The sequence below is a fragment of the Oryctolagus cuniculus genome, chromosome 12 (assembly GCF_964237555.1).
Source record: "Oryctolagus cuniculus chromosome 12, mOryCun1.1, whole genome shotgun sequence".
In the NCBI taxonomy this organism is placed as follows: domain Eukaryota; kingdom Metazoa; phylum Chordata; class Mammalia; order Lagomorpha; family Leporidae; genus Oryctolagus; species Oryctolagus cuniculus.
This window is the reverse complement of record NC_091443.1, coordinates 42096664-42112936: the sequence shown is the minus strand read 5'-3', so window position 1 is coordinate 42112936 and position 16273 is coordinate 42096664. Positions and strand designations below refer to the sequence as shown.

The following is a 16273-nucleotide window of genomic DNA, read 5'->3' as shown; positions in this document are numbered from 1 at the left end:
TGTGTATTCGTGTTTCCGATCTCAGTGTTTCCCTTGCCAAGTTAGACATCGCCTGGGTGGAGTTATAAGTATATTTTTTTAAGTAAAAGGAAGCTAGTGATAATTGGTTTTGCCAGTGAATTTTGTTAGAAATAATTGTGCAGGTTACTGGGATGTAAGTGTACTTACTTAGCCCTGTAGAAGATTCTTCTGGAACTCAGCACCTCACTCAAAATCTTTTCTTTCTGGAAACCATGTAATCAGTTCAGCTCATCTGCCTTTTTCTGTGGGTAATTGTTCTGAGTTGTTCCCACTTCCAAGATACGTTTTTCCATGGCCAAACCCTCCTTTAGCTATAGAAGATATTTTACATGGAATTATAAAAACAAAAATGTTCGGGATAGTTAGCGTACAGTATTGGTAAAGGAGTAAGTAAGCTTTGGGGCTAACTAAAGGTATACTCTAAACTCCTGGTGATTCTGAGTTTTAAAAACAAATAACCCTTGTGGGGCTTTCATTTTCCAGATAGTCACAAGTCCTACTGAATTTAGAATGTTATTCTTTACAGTATGTATACTTTGAAACTGTTAACCAAGTTCTCTGAGAAAAATAGTTCCTGGTCAGATCTCAGTGATTCTCCAAGATGTTTGTTTGTTTGCAGTTTCAGAATCACTTGCTCAACAAATGCCTTTTCAGGCCTGTACCCAGAGTCTAGAGGCTGAAGTCCAGGAATTTGTGATTTTGTCAGACAACCTTCTGAGATCTTTCTGATGTTCCATCAGGCTAAGATGTCACATTTCACATTGCTAATCTTAAAGCCCTGAGATGTGTGTCTTTGCTTATTCTACTTTGCTGCGTAGTTCTCATTATCTCATTCATATTTATTAATATCTCATGGAAGTGGTATTTCTTCACACATGCTTTGGGAGATGCTGCTCTGTTGGGTACATGAAATTTGGAATTACCCTGACAGTAACCCAGGATTAGTTGAAAGGATACTTTAGAGAGGATCATGTTTATTTCCAGATCTTCACATTTTTAGTTCCTTCTTTCATCTGCATACTTTGTTCAGAATCTACATTGTAAGTTTTGTATGGGCCATGACATATATATGTAGTCACATTATGATGTGGTTCAGGACTGCCTGTTTATATTCTGAACTGCTTGTGCCCAAGACTCAGTCAATGCAAGGAATGATTCAAGGTATAACTCTGGATTATTACCTTCTGAATTATTTCTGGAAATGATGACTGCTAAATCGTATGGGAAAATTGACTTAGGAGTTGCCAAAATTTAAAACTAACAGAAAAACTTAGGAGTTTGAATTGAACATAAACTGAGTATAAAATATAATAAATAATGGCTGTTCCAAATGCCAGCTCAGCATTTTGGTTCCTTGAGACAATAGAGGATCTAGAATGAGAACAGAGAATCTCCAAGCTCTTCTACATCTTGAAGTTAGTTACCCTCTGTATAGATATGGCACTTTCAGAGAAAAATGTACTGTTGGATGTTATCTGTAGAAGAATAACCTGACTGGGGAGCAAAGTAGAAATCATATTATATGAAGAGTAGCAGAAGGCCTGGGGGAATTTAATTTGGGAAACACATGACCTAAAAGGGACATTAATTCCCTCTGTAGGTATTTGAAGACCTCATGTTAGAAAAATAAAAAAAGGGAGGGAAGGAGGGAAGAATGGAGGAAGGGAAGGAAAGATGGATGGGAGGGAGGGGTGGAAAGAAGGAAGGATGGAAAGAAATAAAGGAAGGAAGAAGGTAGGGAGGGGGAGAGAGGGAAAAAGGAAGGGAGGGAGGGAGGGAGGGAGGAAGGAAGGAAGGAAGGAAGGAAGAAGGAAAGAAGGAAGGAAAATTATCTTAATATGAGAAACCTTCCAAATAGGGCTGGCCATGTTTGGAGTATGTTCAGAACTGTTGACTACAAGGGGAAGTATAGGTGGCTTAGGAGGGATGATTTGGACAAAGTCAAGCATCTGGGGGTGATTGCACTATATAATCTTGAAATTTCCCTTGACGCTGTTTTTATTACCAATGGTTATGGACTTGCAGAACTATTCAGACTCTAAATTGAATGCTAGGAGTGTGGGCAGGAAGAAGGTGGGAGGTAACAATAATAAGACTCTGCCCTAACCTATCTCACTCGCTGTCTTGCCTCATCCTTGAGCACATAGGCTCCCACCTGTACCATGTGCAATAAGATGTCAGTGTTCTGTCAGGATGACTCCTATGTTGTGTTTCTGAAGAGTCTGTAGTAGAACCTGGTTGATTTGTAGGACCTGTAATTAATTCTTCTTTCCTTCCTTTATATCATTTCTTTATTTGCCAATATTTGGTAAAAACTTGTTTGGCCAACACAGTGTAGGGATGGTTTCAAACTTTGCAGTGGCATAATCACCCCCTCAAAGAAATTTTAGAATACTTAATAAGAGCACAAATTTCACTGTATATTGTCTCAGACCAGCTTGCAATCATCTAGGGGAAAGAAGAGCTAGTATAACTCATAAGGTGAGCAACATCACGCAGCTCAACTACTATGGGACTACAGAAGAGCATGTAAATTTGCTAAAAAAGTATCCAAGAAGCTTTCTCAAAGTTGTTGAGAGAGGAATAGGAGCTTATGAGGCAAAGAGAAATGGCATGGATGCCAATCAAAGAGAACATCAAACACAAAGGCATGGAAACAAGTAATAATGGCTTTGGGTTGGGAAATATTAATAAGCTTGATATGATGGTTACTTCACATACAAAGGGAACTATTAATAAGCTTGATATGATGGCTACTTCACATATTAAAGAGGAGGTGCAACATTGTGAAAGGCCTAGTAACCCTATCTGGGAAGTGTGGACTGGATTCTCCAATAGTGAGCTCATGTTGAAGGCGTCCATGCCAGAGAGTGGCCAAGAGAATGTTTTAGCTTATTTATGAATTAATATCTAATTTCTGAATTAATGTCTAAATTAATATCTAAATATCTAGGGAGTCTTTAAGTTGTGAGAAACACAGAGTCCACTTAGGAAATTGTAATAATAGTCTTAGGCAATGGAGATCTGCAAGATGGGCTCTGTGAGTGGAAAGGCAGGTGTGGAGTTGAAATATAATAGGTGGCATGTGGTCATTAATTAGACATAAAATGCTGTGGAATGGCAGGATTTAATAATGACCACCAATTTCCTAGACTGGTAATTAGTTGTCTGACGGTAGTGTTACCAGAAAGAAATTGAAAGCCATATTCTCTTAAATAGCCAAATTGATATGAGCCAAGCCGAAAACACTAACGACAGATGTGTAGAGGAATCAAATCAATCAATAGGTTGCAAACCCGCTGAAGTGATAGGGAGCAAAGGAGGGTTACAGAGAGGCAGTGCTGGGACATGTCACCACTTAGGAGGCAAGTAGGAGATGAGAAAGGAGTAGAGAGGAAGGACAAATAAACCACAGGATTCCATTGTGCTAGAGGAAGGACTCTTAATAATGTCAAGGTAGCTAAAATTAAGTCCTTTAGTGGGAGGAGATGTACAATTTGGGACATGCTCAAGCTGACTTGCCCCAAATGGTAGAGTAAGAAATGTGCCAGGAAATTCCAATTCAATCCCATCAAGGTGGCATGTATCAATGCCATCTCACTAGTCAAAGTGATCCATTTCAGCTCACAATTGATCATACTGATAGGTCTAAGAGTCAAAGGGATCACATAAACAAGACTAGTGTCTGCTAATACTAACTGATAGAATAAAAAAGGGAGAGAACAATCCAACATGGGAAGCGGGATACACAACAGACTCATAGAATGGCAGATGTTCTAAACAGCACTCTGCCCTCAGAATCAGCCCTTAAGGCATTTGGATCTGGCTGAAGAGCCCATGAGAGTATTTTAGGTATGGAAAGCCAAGAGACTCTGGCAAAAAAAAAAAAAAAAAAAAAAAACCCTAAATGAAAGATCTCTGTGAGTGAGATCAAAGTAGAAAGAACGGGCCATCAAAGAAGGAGGTACCTTTCTCTGAAGGGAGGAGAGAACTTGCACTTAGACTATGACCTTGTCTAAATAAGATCGAAGTTGGCGAACTAAAAAGGCTTCCATAGCCTTGGCAACTCATGACTAGAGCCTAGGGAGATTACTGACGCCATAGACAAGAGTGTCAGTTTGTTAAATCAACATCAGGAGTCACTGTACACTTACTCCTCATGTAGGATCTCTGTCCTTAATGTGTTGTTCAATGTGAATTAATGCTGTAACTAGTACTCAAACAGTATTTTCCATTTTATGTTTCTGTGTGGGTGCAAACTGTTGAAATCTTTACTTAATATATACTAAATTGATCTTCTGTATATAAAGAGAATTGATAATGAATCTTGATGTGAATGGAATGGGAGAGGGAGCGGGAGATGGGAGGGTTGCGGGCAGGAGGGAAGTTATGGCAGGGAAAAGCCATTGTAATCCATAAGCTGTACTTTGGAAATTTATATTTGCTAAATGAAAGTTAAAAAAATTTTAAAAATTGCCAAAAAGAGGCCAGAGGTTCTGTCAGTTGAAGCTGCTCCAGACAAGACTTAGGTGCAGAAGACAAATCCGGAAGGTCAGAAAGAGGAATCTGAATGTTTGTAGGAAAGAAAGGGTTAGAGGTGAGAAGGTGGAAGGGGAAAGGGAAAGTTGTGTTTATTTTCACGTCTGAAATTCATAGAGCTAGGCATTAGGTACATGGAAAAAATAGATGAAAACTAAATCTGTTGGCTGATAATTGTATTCTTTAGTAATAAGTCTTTTGGAAGTTAATATCTGATGGTCATCTATGTGTTAAGAAATGATTAACTCCATTATTATTAATCGCTAAGTGCCATTCTGTACTATGGATGTATCATAATTTATTTAACTATTTTCCTACTATTGGGTATTTTGATTGTATCTGGGAATTTGCATTTATAATGCAAATACTAACTGCTGTGTGTGTGTGTGTGTGTGTGTGTGTCTGGCTTCAAGAAAAGTCTAGTCTAGATATATTTTATCATAAATTCATTTCATTTTTCTATGTAGTAAGTTTAATGCATTGTGCTAAAACTCTTCTTATATCATCATTGAGTACTTACAGTATGCACCTGTGAGACAGGTGCTATGATTTTTATACATTTTTAAGCTGAATAAACTAAGACTTAGAAAACTTAAATAACTCAAAAGTGCATGTCCTTATAGGAAGCAGAGTTATAACAGAGCCCAGAGCACTAGAACTAAGTTATACTTTGAAAGAAATGATAAGGGAATTTTAAGAGATAATGGTGATAAGATGAAAAAATTAAGCCATGTATGAGTGAGCAGAATTAGGGAACTGATTGAATTTGGAAGGTAAAGTCAATACAAGGTAAAAACTAATGTGGGTCTCAGGAAATGCCTGGCTTTACAATACCAGGTGCCAGGCTTCTGTAGGACCTGTGCCCCAGTGATGTTTCTTGAAGCGCATACCAAGTACTCCTGGCAGAGAGGGGTAAGGAGTGAGTGTGGTGATGGATGTCTCAATTTTTTTGTGTATCCTTTTTTATGTATTGTTGCTGTGTGTATATAATCAGGCCTATATTTTACGCAAATTGAGAAATTTGAAGAGAACTTTTAAACTGTAACTCTTTATCCATGGAGAGGGGGAAAATTAGACTTAATGATGATTCTATCTATGCAAAATCAACTCTCACCAAGCCTGTTTGAGATCAGGTAATCCAATTCCAATGTAGGTAGGCAGGCCCAAGACCTGGACTGTGTGGTGTGGCAGTCTAAGGCCACCATTCATCCAGAAGTCTCACGACTGAATGACCAGGGTTATCGTCCCATTGAACTTGGAGGTGTTGCAGGTGTGAATTTTATGACAGAGGCATCTTCTGCAAGCGAGTTGAGGATTCTAGAGAGTTCAGCCTTGTAACTGCAGGGCCGTGAAGTACAGCTCCTGGGCCCGAGTCAGCCCGTGTTGTTTGTCTGGGAAGACGTTAGTTAGCCCAGGATTGAGACTCGCACAGTTTGCAGCAGGCTGAACAAAAATCCTGGCATTTGAGGAGATTGTGATGCAGGCTCTTTCTTAAGTGCTTGGAGGGCACCAGTGACTAAGCACGAATTTCACTCCTGTTTTAAAAGTTCTGTTTGGGTATTATTGGTCTCATTTCATGATTTCTTTAATATGAAGGAAAAATAGGAGTAGTATTTATTTTTGCTTTCCCAATGTAGGGACCTGATAGAATAATCACATCTTACCTTAGTAAGGTAAAACAAGCACAAAATGATAACAAATATTATCTTTGTAAGTCATAAAATTAACTACTGGAATGATTTTCCCTCAGGTGCTAGATTTATGAATGGAGTACTTTAATTATTTGTATGCCTGTAGCAGAATGGGTTGCTTTTTCCATTCTGTAAATAATACTTAGGTAATTGTTATAAAGTTGCAATATTGGCTTTTCCATACTCCACATTAATTTTGTTTTACTCACCTCACAGGTGTTGAAACAATCAAGCCTAGTATGTGCAAGATTTTTAAAGTTTGTATTCATTGTCAGCACATTACATTGAGATATATATATGCATATAAATACACACATTTCACTACTGATACTGAATAATACTTGTCATTATTAATAACTGTCATGTACCTACATATAAAGTAATTGAAAAATAGTCTTTCCAATGACTTGCTTTGGATCCTAAAAGAAGTAAAGTTTTTTGAGTTGCATGAATATAGTCATTGTAAGTACTCACATGTTTATACATAAATTACACAGAAATGCATTTGCCATTTAAAGCAAGTCTCAGGAACACAAAAAGAAAATTCTCTAAGAAATGCCCTAATGGGAGCCCACATTGTAGTGTAGTTGGTAAAGCTGTTGCCTGCAGTGCCAGAATCCCATATGGGCACCAGTTTGGGTCACCGGCTGCTCTGTTTTCCATCCAGTTCCCTGCTAATGGACCAGCAATGGCCTGGGAAAGCAGTGGAGTCTGGCCCAAGTGCTTGGTGCCCTGAAGAAATATGGGAGACTTGGAGGAAGCTCCTGGCTCCTGGCTTCAGACTGGACCAGCACTCTCCATTTGGGGAGTGAACCAGCAGATGGAAGATCTCTCTGTCTTTCCCTGTAGTTCTGCTTTTCAAATAAATAAATAAATCTTTAAAAAAAAAAAAAAAGAAGGAGGAGAAGAAGAAATGCCCTACATGGAGGTAATTCCGAAAGTGCACTATCCACATGTCACTTTTGTGCTTTATGGTATCAAATGAACCCTCCTCTGTCATTAATTCTGCATTACTTTTGGCCGTAATAGAATTTTTGTGTTGTGCTTATAACATTCAAACCCCAAACTGAAAGACAATCTTGTGGGCAGACCTGTTGAGGGAGACTGAGAAAGACCCTCCACATGCATTCTATGACCATAACATCTGAGGTTCTTGGTCTTGAGAGTGGATCAGAAAAGGCTGGCTGGAATGGTGACATGACCGCTTGTCTTCTGCACTATAGCCAGGGAAATCATTGTTCTTATACAGGTAATGTATTGTTAGGTGAATTCTCTTAAACAAGACAGTAATGTGGCCAGTAGTAGACAGTTTGATTGGGATACATATTTTCTAAAAATACTGGAGGAGGAGGGAGCTTGGATGTAACTCCTTTCTGTTTGTCAGGCAAAGTAATTGAAGATTTGTGTGGAAAAGATGGATGCTATTATAGACCTCAGTGAACTGTTAGACATCATTAAATGTGTGTGCTTTTTTTTAAAAGAGAGAGAGTGAGGGCCGGCGCCGCGGCTCACTAGGCTAATCCTCCGCCTAGCGGCGCCGGCACACCGGGTTCTAGTCCCGGTTGGGGCGCCGGATTCTGTCCCGGTTGCCCCTCTTCCAGGCCAGCTCTCTGCTGTGGCCAGGGAGTGCAGTGGAGGATGGCCCAGGTGCTTGGGCCCTGCACCCCATGGGAGACCAGGAAAAGCACCTGGCTCCTGGCTCCTGCCATCGGATCGGTGCGGTGCGCCGGCCGCAGCGCGCCGGCCGCGGTGGCCATTGGAGGGTGAACCAACGGCAAAGGAAGACCTTTCTCTCTGTCTCTCTCTCTCTCACTGTCCACTCTGCCTGTCAAAAAAAAAAAAAAAAAAATTAAAAAAAAAAAAATAAAAGAGAGAAAGTGAAAATTTCCATTGCTGGTTCACCCCTCAAATGTCCACAACAACAAAGTTAGGAACAAGGAACTCAATCCAGGTCTCCCACATGGGTGGCAGGGACTCGAGCACCTGCGTCGTCACTGCTGCCCTCCCAGGGTCTGCATTTGCAGGAAGCCAGGGCTGAGTATCAGACCCAGGCACTCGGATGTACATCTCTCACTGGGAGGTTTTTTTTTGTTTTTTTGTTTTTTTCATTTTGTTTGTTTTTTTCACTGCTGTAACTATAGAATCAGTTCACACAATAATAAGAGTCTGTATTTAGAGAGACTGTTAGGGATAGGATTAGATTTAGAAGAAAATTGGGTCAATATTTACATTTAAAATTCTGCATTTTTTTGTTAATTGATTTTTTATGTTTGACTAAGGGAAGGTGCTGGAATCAGTGTGGTTGGTTCATATACTCATTTTGTCATGCATCATTATTGTTAGACAAATAAGAACATATAGGTTCTCTACCAGAAATATTTAACAATTTGTGGTTCATGTAATAAGGACAACAAAATAAACAGCATATTATTATTATACTTTTGTTATTGTTCTAGTATTTGTAGACACGGTTCCCCTCCTGTCTCTGAGACCAGCCAGTTGTAGAAGACTAAGCAGATTATGGTAGAGAAACTAAGCCCGCAGGACAGGCAGAAGGAGCTACTGTAGCAGTGTGGGTGTGTGTGGGGAGTGCCTCATCAGCTGTCATCAGTGTCTTCTTTAACCTCATGCAGCCAAAGAAAATACAAGGTTTCCCAGCACCATTTAAACATGAGGGAGTACCATTAAAACAAAGGAGAGTGAGTGCCACTCAAACAGCTCAAGAGCTACCTCATCCAAAACTGCAAGTTATTATTTTGTTAGTAGGCTGCCCAGCCATGTCAATATTCCTCTACATGTGATAGCAGTGTTTTCCAAGGGCTTGTAGCAAAGAATGTGAGACCTTCAAGTTCTTTTTTTATTTTGTTGATGAGTTAGAATCTCACTCTTGTTGATTATATTGGCACGTGTATATAGGAAGGAAATGCTTCTCTCTAGGAAGTTGTAACTTATTTCTGAAGGCTTTTGTTGGTGTGGTGATATCCTACTGGACATCTGAGCAAAAGTAAAATTAAGTGATTGCAGATAACAGAGGCATTCTGAATTAATGTCTTCACCTGTGATAGAGGAAGGCGAGAAAGGTGAGTGACCCTATAGCCTCTCTATGATCCAAAATGGTAAGGAAATGTAAAACTAAATATAGAAAAGGAGAAAGTTAGTGAATATATTTGCATATGCAAATTAGCTTAATTGATACTGCTTGCCTCTACAGGGATTTTTCATTACAAACTGGAGTGCTACATTGTTCAGCTCATATTGAGTAATTTAGTAACTAATGAGACCAGTTTGCACTAATTTGCATATGATAAATGAGCTTAATTGCAGTAAATAACTTGGAGGCATAATTACTTAATTTTCCTGTGTTGCACGGCTTTTAAGTTCACGTATGAACAACTCAAGATAATTTTGCATATTTAAATTAGTTGCTTTTAAATTTTCTTGAACAAAAAAAAAGGAACACACCTTATCAATTGAGCTATAAAACAATCGAAAGTAAGTTTACAGTTTTTGCTAAAAGGAAAGAATAGAAGGAAAAGCAGACATTGCTTTAGTCTGTTGTTCACCCCTTCTGCATCTTCACCTCAAATAACATCAGTGTTGGTATTTAGGAAAGTATTTTAATGTTGAAAGTTAATAATGGAAGTTGTGAGATGACCTGGGTTTCTTTATCTATATATTCATATTATTTGAGAAAGAGAGAGAGAATATCTATTCACGTGTTCACTCTCCAAATACCTACAAAGAGAACTCCCTGGGAATTCAATTCAGGTCAAATCCAACTGATTGAACCATCATTGCTTCCTCCTTGGGTGTGCATTAACAGCAAGCTCAAGTCAGGAGATGGAGCCAGGGATTGAACCCAGGCACTCGCAAGTGGGACACAAGTTTCTTAACCACTGGGCTAAATGCTTGCCCCTGTCCTGAGTTTCTGTAGAAACATGTACATGAGTGAATCACAACTTTTGATACAGGGTTTATAAGAGAGATGTGTCTATGCATAATCTACTTGAGTAAACTGACAACTGGAGCAGGCAGTTGGATCTCCCATCTGCAATATGCATTTTATTTTAAGTTGTTGGGCTTTAACGAAGAGAGCATCACTGTGTCCCTAGCATTAATTTTTCTACCTAGATCAGTGTTTCCTACTTACAGAAGGGCTTTCATTGGAGAATCTTGGTGTGGCTTGCCAAGAATTATCTCAGTGGTCTGCACATTATCTCAAGAATGTGTGTTTTATCAAAACCTCCATTCTCAAAATTGAAAAGCAAAAGCATGCAGAGTTGATGGCAAACTTATTTCATAATATTGTATTGCCTTAAAATTTCACTTTGGGAGAAGAAGCTTAATTTCTTGCTCAAAATTAAATTAACTTACTAGGCCATAGAAAAATCATATTCATGATTATGAGAAAACATTGTGTAGTTGTAAAAGTGTAAAAGCTGTTATTTAAAAACCATTGGTGCTTTACCTCATTGTATACAAAAGCAGCAGGGGACCTGAAGGCTGTTCATTTGCCATGATTTGGGAATATAACTCATGAAATTTTACTCTGGAAAGCTCAAATCCCACTAAATTCAGTATAAACTCCCCATGTTTTTCAGAATGGGGCCAGAACCAGGACTAATGTTAGTACAGACAAAGTCAAATGTGAGTCCTTCATACGTATAACAGGTTCCCAGGAAATATCTGACAAATAAATGAATAAATCCTAGCGGGGAAAATCACATACATCCTCAGAAAGAGGGCCTTATCCCATCTCTGTGTTCACAGCTCAGTTCTTATCCATACCTTCTATACCAGGGACAGAGAACGGGAGATTCATTTAAGTGCATGGATTTTTTGACATCTGGCCAACCTGAACTTGCCTCCCTGCTTGCTCTTTGATTAACTGGGTGGATCCAGAATGTTCTCTAGCCCTCTCTAAACTTCAGTTTCTTCACCTTTAAAATGGAGAGAATAGCATTAGACGTTTTCCTGATAGGTGTATTGTGAGGATTAAATGAGATAGTGTGATTAAAAGTGCTTAGTACACAACCTGGCATATCGAATGTGCTTACCTGTAAATATTTTTGTCTGTAAAATAGAATAATGTGCAAGTTTGGACAAATAGAATAATGTGCAAGTTTGGAAGAAAGACATTAGTGCTTTTCAGGAACATTGTCAGTGCAGAAATACAGAAACATTACCAATAAAACACTCTCTGAGTTAAAACATAATAAATAATTTTCATTGAACACACCATGAATATTGACATTAATGTTATTTACAGCTGCCGATATATGTTAGTTCAGGGTAAAATGTGTAAAGTTTGGTAGTAAAGATGTAGTTTTACCTAGAGAATGAAAATACTTCTGTGAGAAATCAAATGCATTGTCAGAATGCTGTCATTAGCAACACGGAAGCAAGTGGACAAAGCAAGAGGCTCTAGAGTGTGATTTCCTTTAGATTAAAATGTGATGTGTCATCACTCTTTGTATATTGGTATGACATCCTCAGCTTGCTTAGAAAAATGGGAATAAGCAAGCAGTTGCAATTGCAGATGAGCTGGAAGGTAGAGCCAGTCATTGTCCATTGGCATAAATTATGTTTGCAAGACATTGATGAGCACTTGGGACCCTGTTCATGCACGTTGCACGAAATCAATCTTCTGCCATGCCAAGAGGAGTACATTTCTACATCAACATCAAAAGGGAGAACTCAGGAGGAGTTCCCGATGGTATACATGAGGACATGTGTGCCGTGGACATATCACTAGGATTTTTATATACTTTCTAAACTGATTTTTAAAGTAAACATATCGTTGTTCAGTGGGAAATTGTGTGAGAAGTGTAGCTGAGAGGAAGGGCTTTGAGGTAACTGTTGTCATGGAGGAAAGCTGTCCTATTTGATTCCTGCAATGAAAATAGTGCTAATAGCACATGGAGACTTTCTGGTTGTAATAAATCTAAAAATACTAAGCTTCAGTCCTGTGCAGATTTATGGAGTGCCTAACTTGCATGACAGACTTGAGAAAATGTTGGCATACCAGGATGAGTCAAGGTTTTGCCTGTCAGCATTCCCACCGTGAGTGGAGAAGAAAGGGAAAAGATGGACACAGCCCAGTGAAACAGAGTCGTCTCCTTTGAATCAGTTACCCCTTTGTTTGCATGCCTCTTTATGCTTCTGTGAACTTGAGCAGATTCTTTCAGCTTGTTCAGCCTCAGTTTCCTCCTCCTCTGACCGTGTACTGTGAGAACTAGGTGAGCTGCTACACACAGTGCCTAGCTGTGGTGAGAAGTCGCACACACAGAATGCACAGTGAGCCCTCAAATAAGTTGGTGGTGGCAGAGCCCCACACCTAGAAGCAATGGGCAGGAATCAGACCACCCAGCCAGTTCACTCCATTCCTACACACACTCACAGTCCCCAAAGCAGAGCAGCAGTGTGGCTGCGGTCCAACAGATTTTGTTTGGGGTATGCTGATAACGAAGCTTGTTTGCAGAGTCTAAGAACATATCTTTAATTCTTTTCCAGCACTAAGGGTGACTGAATGATTTGGAGATTAAAGTGGAATGGGAAAATACTTATACTCTCAGTTTTATAAATGGACAGAAATCTTAGAAATAAAAGTCCATATGTCAAATATGAATATGAGTAAATTTGTTGAGATTTTATATACATATATATGTATATGTGCATATATATGTGTGTGTGTGTGTATATATATATATATATAAATATCCTGGAGCAGTTGAAGTCTGTAAAACACGCTGGCACACAGTGGCTTAGAGGAATCAAATCAGAATTACTTTCAGATATTTAAAAAATTTTCTAGAAGAGCTAAATGGAACACAAAAATTCAACAATTATATTATGGGGTCAAATCTATAGTCTGTTCCTGGCTTTTAAAAAGCAGATTATTACAGAGTAATCTGTAAGTAGCTGACTATGTGTGTGGGAAGAGGGTCAAAGACCCCCTTTATAATTGTACAAAGTAGGAGAAGAAAAGAAAATGTGGAAAAATGTGAAATACAGGCAAGCAATAAGAAGAAACTGAAGCCCAACTATTTGACTTTCTGTAAATCAGCTGAAGTGGAGTTAGGATCCCGGTCTCTTGAAAACAGTTGGGGATGGAACAGTTGATTGCAAGAGGGGACTTTCAGCTCCTCTTGTGATTGATTGAGGTTTCCAAATGGTGTTATTTCTCACAAGCCTGGCCTGCATAGTACCAGACTGCTTACAGACCAGAGAAGGCTGTTAAGAGGGAACTATGGGAATCCTGCTGAGGGCACTGCAGGGCCTGCTTCAGGCGCCACGCTCTGAACCCCAGGCCTGCACCTGCAGGCCGGCCTGGGCGCTGGCGCAGATGTCCCTGGTCACCCTGTCTCTAGCTGCTTTTGTTCCTGTCTGCTGGTTCCTTGTGAATATCACTTACCAGACACTTCTCGATTCAGGAGTTGATTTACAATCGCGAGGTAAGGAATCCACCGAACAGTGTCATTTTGTGATACAGCAGTAGAACCCTAAGAAAAGAAAATGCCATGCCATTTTACTTCACCTCTGTTGGGAAAAATAAAGCATTTGGAGAAATGAGTGAAATTGTTATAAAACGCTGTTGTTTGGAGTGACTTAAAATGGGTGGCTAATGGTTAGCTACCTGATCAATTAGGCGCCTAATCAAATTCTTATGAGGTTGCGTAAGGGCTATAGGGATTGTGTAGCCAGAGCAGCTCTTTTCCTCATTTCTAAAGAGTCAGAAAATGCAGGTGACCCTTTAGGTCACTGGAAAACTGCCCTCTAAAGTGATCCACTCTTACGCTCCATTTTAGGGTGATGCAGTGTTTTGGTTTTGTCTTGGGTAAAGATTAGAACAAGAGCGGAATTAACCTAAAGAAATGGAAAATTCTTTTTTTGTAAGTGGTTGGTCCATGAGTTCTCCATAAATACAAAGGCAAATGATAATATCAATGACTATTTTAATTGCATCTTTAATCCATAAGGGTAGTTCAATGACATTTTAAATTATACTTTTAGAATTGTAGTCACATAGAAGATAAAACTCACAAACTATTTAATAATGCATAGTTAGATCAGCTGTATCCTCTCTTGAGATCACATTTAGGTGGACTGAATGTAAAAGCCCAGTCCAGAACTTAGACAGCATTTAATCTCTCGGAAGCCATTGTTAAATCTTTCTAAATATAAAATACCCTTGTCTGGTGCTTTGCGTGGGTACCTATTATCTCGGCCGAATGAGCGAGGCTATATTATTTTTTAAAAAACTGAGAATTGGATTGTTGTAGGTCAAGCTATTCTTAGTCCTGGAAAGTTATTAATCAGCTTGGGATATCTATGTGACTGATTGGTAATTCATGCTAATCGTTTCAATTGACTTTGCCTGAACACTACAATACAAGGGGTGTTCAGAAAGTTCATAGAAAATGTAAATTAGGAAAAAGCTGCATGGACTTCAGTAATGACTTTTTTTTTTTTTTTTTTTTTTTTTTTTTGGACAGGCAGAGTGGACAGTGAGAGAGAGACAGAGACAGAGAGAAAGGTCTTCCTTTGCCGTTGGTTCACCCGCCAATGGCCGCCGCAGCCGGCGCACCGCGCTGATCCGATGGCAGGAGCCAGGAGCCAGGTACTTTTCCTGGTCTCCCATGGGGTGCAAGCCCAAGCACTTGGGCCATCCTCCACTGCACTCCCTGGCCACAGCAGAGAGCTGGCCTGGAAGAGGGGCAACCGGGACAGAATCCGGCGCCCTGACCGGGACTAGAACCTGGTGTGCCGGCGCCCCAAGGCGGAGGATTAGCCTAGTGAGCCACGGCGCCGGCCTGACTTTTGCACAAACTTGCTGAAGTTCTGCCATGTGGTTAGGTTGTTTGGGGTGGGAAAAAAGTAGTCAAGTGACTTGCCTAAGGTCCTGTAGCTGTCACTGCTAATAATGGGAGTGTCTGGGCTTCGACCCTTGAGATGGAAGTGAGAGCAACAGGGAAAGAGATTATTAGGGAAAAAGTATAAAATTATTTTACAGTAGTTCTTCCAGTGACATACTTTAAGCTATGGTTTGAATGGAAGCTAGAGGACATGCACTTTTGTTTAATAAAGAAATATTTGCCCTGAGCAGAAGACAACATTTTAAAGCTTGTCATTTCATTCCTGGGAAAGTATTTGAGGAAAATGACATGGCTCAGCCCTGTTTGCTGACCATTTTGGTGTCTCCTGCTGAGACTTGCCATTTCCATAGCCAGTGGGCTGTACTGAATCCGACAGAAGCAATAGATCATTAGCAGAAATGGAGACTTGGGGCAGCCTGCAGAGACAGAAAGAGGGGGAAAGTCATTTGGGGCCACATCAACAAAACTGCATTTAATAGAATCCCATACAAGTGTGTTTGGGGATTTAGCTTGATTTTCAGATAAATTCAAGTTTTTAAAAACATAAAAGTTTCTCCTCACTCCTAAAGAGTATCACGCCTAGTGTGACAATCTAGGTGGGAGGAGATTCTAGTTTCAGCTAGCTGTGTTTTCTCTTGTCGAAAAACAAGGACTTAAAATCCATTTAGTGAAAAAAAAAATCCCGAATTTTATTTTCTTACTGACACCAGCATTAACCTTGAGATCTTTAATGCATAGCAGTAATCCAAAGAGAGATTATACTATTTATTTCAATCAATATCTAAATTATTACATTGTATTTCCATGATCCTTGGAGATTTCTTCTGGATTATTGTAGTGGGGAGGTGGAATGGAGGGGTCAGATTTTGCCCATGGGATCACTGCCCATTCTTTTTGGTGTTTATGAATTTAGTTATCTTATATGGGTAGTACCAGGCTCCTCTGAAATGTAGACCAGTTGGGCGGAGGCAGGAAAACCGACAGACCTTGTATATTGGCAATCAACACTCATTCATGAATAGCTTGCTGTATGAAACTTACCTAGCTCAGTTCTTGGGAATATGTAGATGTTCCTGTTTTCAAAAAATGATAATACATTTTTGCATCCTAACGTGGAATAAAAGGTTCAGTGTTAGAGACAACCTA

At 39.6% G+C, this 16273-nt stretch overlaps 1 protein-coding gene across 10 annotated transcripts in view; it reads left to right on the top strand.

Annotated features, from left to right (window-relative positions):
• Positions 1-16273, top strand: part of NPAS3 (neuronal PAS domain protein 3) — a 927347-nt gene that overhangs the window by 459986 nt on the left and 451088 nt on the right. The gene's annotated exons all lie outside the window — the stretch shown is intronic.